Below are 6,722 nucleotides of genomic sequence, written 5' to 3' on the forward strand. Positions count from 1 at the left end.
TACACCACAACTCCACCTCTGTCAAGTGTAATGCCTGCGAGGGGTGGAGTCACCTTAGAGTCTGCTCAGGACTACGGACACATAGACAGTGGACCACGTCGTACGTGGCCCCCTGTTGCTCAAACAGAGCAGTCTCCACGGCCAACCTCAGTCCACCCGAGCAGCCTCACACAGTCACCACACTCACACAAAACCATAATAACACCACAGACCATACCACAGCCACGACAGACCACATAACACACACAACCGCATCACCACCCACACGCCGCCGCCAAACACTCCTGGTTCCCCCTACAATCTGCACGGTATGTCAGACCAGGATATTCCGTAATGTGACATCAGTCAAGTGCAACACCTGCCTTGGCTGGTGCCACTTTAGGGCATGCTCAGGTCTGCGTACCACGCGAGATTGGACTGGGAACTTCGAGGGCCCGTGTTGCGCTGCTCGGTCGCAGACACCAATTGCGACGCCGCCCGCCACCACCACAGGGCGACAATCACCACAGCAGCACATACAGCCAACGGCGGCAAGAACATACACTTCACTTACACCCCACATCACGACACGTCTCCCGAACCACATGAAGCTCCTTCAATTTAACTGCAACGAGCTACAGAGCAAGATTGAGGAGATAACCGTCTTCATGTATCGGCATGGTATATTGATAGCTGCGGTCCAAGAGACGAAGTTGCACGGCAATTCAACTTTGTTGATTTGCCCGGGTACAACGTGCACCGTCGAGATCGCGAGCGAGATAATGGTGGTGGCTTAGCGTTCATCACGCACCACACCGTGCAGTATCGTCCTATCGAAGCAGACATCGACCGCAGGGATACCACCCTAGAATGTCAGGGCATCGCTATCCGGTCAGGCGATGTCGAGCTCGAAATATTTAACATATACATACCCCCTGTCACCTGCTGCCCGGCAGGATATCACCGATATAGGTGCGCTCCTCAGAGGTGAAAACCGTATGGTAGTAGGTGACTTTAATGCGCACCACGATCTTTGGCACTCAAGTCTGTCAAACGATCGTAGGAGAACAGACTTGGCTGAGCAGATAGACGATTCGACCTTCTGCACAATGAACGACGACGCACCCACCAGGATTATGGGTAACTGCAGTAGCTCGCCAGACATCACAATAGTCAGCGCTGGTCTGATAAACAGCATAACGTGGCGACCTATGCTGACTCTAGCATCAGACCATCTACCCATAGTCATCTCGATTGATAAACCAACCGACTTTGCCTCCGCCAAACACCGGACCTATATCAACTTTTCCAAAGCTGATTGGAAAGGTTACGCGGAGTTTACTGAAAACACCTTCGCAGCGCTCCCCACACCAACCGACGTCCATCTCGGTGAACGTAAGTTCCGCAGGGCTATCACTGCTGCTGCAGCTCGCTTCATACCGGCAGGACGTATATCGGACCCACGTCCAAACTTCCCTGCCGAAGCGGCAGTTCTAGCTGATGAGCGTGATAGCCTTCGTCAGGCCGTACCCGGAGATCCCCGTATCAGGGATCTCAACGCGGAGATTCGGCAACTTGTAAACGTACATAAGCGGAAGAAGTGGGAGGAGCACCTGAAGACTTGTAATTTCACCTCTGGTGTGAGCAAGCTTTGGTCAACCGTGAGGTCATTGTCTAATCCGACGAAGCACGACGACAGAGTCGAAATTTCCTTCGGCGACCATGCTTCGTCGGACCCGGAGCGATGCGCGAGCTATTTTAGCCGGCAGTTCATACTGCATCCTCCGGTAGACAAAGCCAAGCGTCGAGTGACCAGAAGGCTGCACAAACTGCCAACAACCTGTGCCCCCCTTGCTTTCACTTGCGGTGAAGTTCAGGTGGCCATCGGGAAGGCGAAAGCCTCCAAAGCCATGGGTCCCGACGGAATATGCATGCTGATGCTGAAAAATTTGGGTCCTGCGGGGGTAGCGTACCTAAGGGAGGTCCTCAACCTGTCAATGGCCACTCTCATCATCCCAGACATCTGGAAGGTGGGGAGAGTGGTCCCACTGCTCAAACCGGGGAAACCCGCCAACAAAGGAGATTCGTATCGTCCGATTACACTCCTTTCCCCGGTAGCGAAGACACTCGAGGCCTTGCTACTCCCGTACTTCACAAACCACCTGACCCCAGCGAAGCATCAGCATGGTTTCCGTAAAGTGCACAGTACAACAACAGCACTTAACGCCATAAACACTCAGATAACTCGTGGCCTTAACCGAAACCGTCCCTATGAGAGAACGATTCTAGTAGCGTTGGACTTGTCAAAGGCGTTTGACACCGTCTGCCATTCCACGCTGCTAGAAGATATAGAGGCCTCCTCTCTCCCACAGAGGCTCAAACGGTGGTCGGCAAATTATCTGAGTGGTCGACATTCGTCGGTAACATTTAGAGACAAAACGAGTAAGCAGCGAAAAATAAAACAGGGGGTTCCTCAGGGTGGCTACTGTTTAACTTTTATATTTCAAAGCTCCCTCAACCACCAGAGGGAGTCTCGATTGTCTCCTATGCCGACGACTGCTCGATCCTGGCGACTGGGAATGGAATTGATGACCTGTGTTTGAAAGTAAACGGCAATCTCTCCGAACTTTCTCGCTTCTTCACTGCAAAGTGTCTAGCCCTCTCCCCTACGAAATCCTCCGCGACCCTGTTCACAACCTGGACGAAGGAGTTCAGGCTACCGCTGTGGATTCACGTCGATGAAACACCAATTCCGACGGTGAATAACCCCAAAATACTCGGAGTCACATTCGACAGCCTGCTCTCCTTCTCTGCGCACTCAACCGCTATTGTCAATAAAGTACAGAACCGCAACAAGGTCCTCAAGTCGCTAGCCGGCAGTACTTGGGGCAAAGACAAAGAAACGTTGCTGGCAACATACAAGGCAATAGGCCGGCCGGTTTTGAACTACGCAGCGCCAGTGTGGTCGCCAGGGACTAGTAGGACGCAGTGGACGAAGCTACAGACGGTACAAAATACGGCACTTAGGACAGCGACGGGATGCCTCCTGATGTCGCCAGAACACCACTTGCACGGCGAGGCGCAAATGCTCCCAGTTAAGGAGCACAACATAATGCTCTGCAAGCAGTTCCTGATCGGGAGCCACAGAAGTGGCCACCCAAACAGACAGCTGCTTGCAGAGGAGCCCTCGCCAAGGCACGTCAGGAGGCATCTATATGAACTGACGGACGAAGTCCAGAGGTTCATTAAGCAACCTCTGGACCCGACAGCGTACAGACAGGCCCTGAACGGCATTCACAGGGACTCAGTCTCGAGTTATGTAGACTCTAGACCTGTGAATGCCGTTCTAGGCATACCACCCCCGGACATTGACGAGACAGAGCTTCATCTGCCTCGGGAGACACGCACTACACTCGCTCAACTTCGCTCCGGCTACTGCAGCAGGTTAAACTCCTACTTGAGTAGGCTGAATGAGGATGTGCCGAACGAATGTCCGGCATGCGGAGAGACCCCACATGACTCGAACCATCTCTTCGCATGCCCGGAAAACCCGACAACCCTAACGGCCTTGTCCCTGTGGACAGATCCCACAGAAGCTGCACGCTTCCTAGGGTTGCCGTTAGTGGAACTTGACGACAACGACTGAGATACCAACCGACCTGGGCGGGGTTGTTGTAGCCGCTACAACAACAACAACAACACTTCTATGGATACCCGGGCACACCGGAATAGAAGGCAATGTAAGAGCGGATCAAGCGGCCAAAGAATGCTTTTCGCTACATCTAATAACAGAAGTCCCAATCCACTCCAGTATCATAAAAAGAACGACAAAAGCGGTGCAGATGGAAGCCGAACTGAAAATCGCAGACGACCTCAGAATCTTCCTACACAGGCATAATTTCGATATCCCTAGACATAATTACGACACAAAACTCACTCGTAATCAATGCATTAAGTTAGCCATGCTTCGGACAGGCACTACACTCTTTAACACATCACACCTTTTCACAAAAACACATCCACGATCATGCTCTTTTTGTGCTACATCCCTCACAATAGAGCATGTATTAACAACCTGCCCTCACTCGTTATTAAAAAAAAGCATCAAGGAAATACTAAATTGCAGGAAAAGCAACATTAAAGAAATAGAGGAAGCACTTCGTATACCTCACCTCAATGAAGAAACTTAACAAAATACACATATGTATTATAAGGCGCTCCATGACCTAGACGTCCGGTGCCTATATCATACTTTGCAAACTCATTTGCAAACTATGCTAAATAAATAAATAAATAAAATAAATATTTAACGTTTATATATACCGTCACTTGCTGCCGGGCAGGATGTCACCCTGATATAGATGCGCTCCTGAGGGGTGAAAATTGTATGTTAGTAGGTGACTTTAATGCGCACCACGACCTTTGGCATTGAAACGATCGCAGGGGAAGTTACTTGGCTGAGCACATAGACGATGCGACATTCTCCACAACGAGCGGAGACGCACTCACAAGGATTATGGGCTGCTCCTGCATCTCGCCAGACACAACAATAGTCAGCGCTGATCTGATAAACAGCGTATCATGACGACCTATATTTTTTTTGGCATCAGACCATCTGCCCATAGTCATCTCGATCGTTAAACCAACCGACTTTGCTTCCGCGGAACACCGGACCTATATCAACTTTTCTAAAGCTGATTGGAAAGGCTTGGCGGAATTTACTAAGAGCACCTTCGCTGCGCTCCCCACACCAACCGATGTCCACCTTGGTGAACGTAAGCTCCGCAGGGTTGTCACTGCTGCTGTAGCTCGCTTCGTACCGGCAGGAGGCATTACGGATCCCTGCTGAAGCGGTTGTTTTAGCCGATGAGAGTGACAACCTTCGTCAGGCCGATCCCGGAAATCCCCGTATCAGGGACCTCAACACGAAGATTCGGCAGCTTGTAAACGTACATAAGCGGAAAAAGTGGGAAGAACATCTGAAGACTTGTAACTTCACCTCTGATGTGAGGTGTAAGTAAGCTTTGGTCAACCGTGAGGTCACTGTCCAATCCGACGAAGCACGACGACAGGGTCAAAATTTCTTTCGGAGACCATGCTTCGTCGGACACGGAGCGATGCGCGAGCTATTTTAGTCGGCAGTCCATACTGCATCCTCCGGTGGCCAGGAGAGAATCAGCATGGTTTCGGTAAAGTGCACAGTACAACAACAGCACTTAACGCCATAAACTCTCAGATAGCACGTGGCCTTAACCGCGTTCGACACCGTCAGCCACTCCACGCTACTTGAAGACATAGAGGCCTTCTCTCTCCCACAGAGGCTCAAACGGTGGTAGGAGGATTATCTGAGTGGTCGACACTCGTCGGTAATGTTAAGAGAAATCGAGCAAATTCAGAAAAATAAAACAGGGGGTTCCACAGGGTGGTGTCCTTTCCCCACTACTGTTTAACTTTTACATTTCAAAGCTACCTCAACCACCAGAGGGAGTCTCGATTGTCTCTTACGCCGACGGTTGCTCGATCATGGCGACTGGGAAAGGAATTGATCACCTGTGTTCGAAAGTAAACGGGTATCTCTCCGAACTTTCTCGCTTCTTCACTGCAAGGAGCATAACCCTCTCCCCTACAAAATCCTCTGCGACCCTATTCACAACCTGGACGAAGGAGGTCAGGCTACCGCTGGGAATTCACGTCGATGATACACCAATTCCGACGGTGAATGACCCCCAAATACTCCGAGTAACCTCCGACGGTCTGCTCTCCTTCTCTGCGCATGCAACCGCTATTGTCAACAAAGTACAGAGCCGCAACAAGGTCCTCAAGTCGCTAGCCGGCAGTAGTTGGGACAAAGGCAAAGAAACGTTGCTGGCAACATACAAGGCAATAGGCCGGCCGGTTTTAAATTACGCAGCACCAGTGTGGTCGCCGGGGACTAGTAGGACGCAGTGGATGAGCTGCAGACTACTCAAAACACCACACTACGGACAGCGAGTGGACGCCTTCTGATGTCGCCAGAACACCATCTGCACGACAAAGCGAAATTGCTCCCAATAAAGGAGCACAACACAATGTTCTGCAAGCAGTTTCTAGTTGGGAGCCATAGACGTGGTCACATGTGCCAAATGAGTGTCCGGCATGTGGAGAGACATCCCATGACTCGAAACATCTCTTCGTATGCCTAGAAAACCCGACAACCCTAACGGCTTTGTCCTTGTGAACCAACCCAACAGAAGCTGCACGCCTGCTAGGGCTGCCGTTAGTGGAACTTGACAACGAATGTGATACCAACCGATCTGGGCGGGGTTGTTGTAGGTCCTACAACAACAAAAACAAAACCGATATCTCTGTTGCCATGTTTGAGCAAAGTATTAGAAAAACTTGTTGCCAAACGCATAGTATGGTTCGCTGTTTCTAATAATCTACTCGATTCACATCAAGTAGCATTTAAGGAGGGACGGGGAACAATGGACGCTCTATTGATCTTTGAAAATTTTGTCTCTTCAGCCCTCGATACAAAAAACCACGTATCCGTTCTAAGCATTGACTTCGAAATTATTAACCGATCTGAGCGGGATTGTTGTAGCCGCGACAACAACAACAAGTCAGGGCCGCAGCTGTGTATGTATGAGCCGGATGAAGACGAAGAAGAAACGCGTTATTTGTTGGCGAAATCAGCAAGCGACAGGCGGATACTTACCAAAGTAAAGATTTATGGTACATAAATATATACATCAAGAAAGTAG

This window comes from Rhagoletis pomonella, unplaced genomic scaffold, assembly GCF_013731165.1.
Source record: "Rhagoletis pomonella isolate Grant_MI unplaced genomic scaffold, Rhpom_1.0 Rhpom_scaffold_00001, whole genome shotgun sequence".
Taxonomy (NCBI): Eukaryota; Metazoa; Arthropoda; class Insecta; order Diptera; family Tephritidae; genus Rhagoletis; species Rhagoletis pomonella.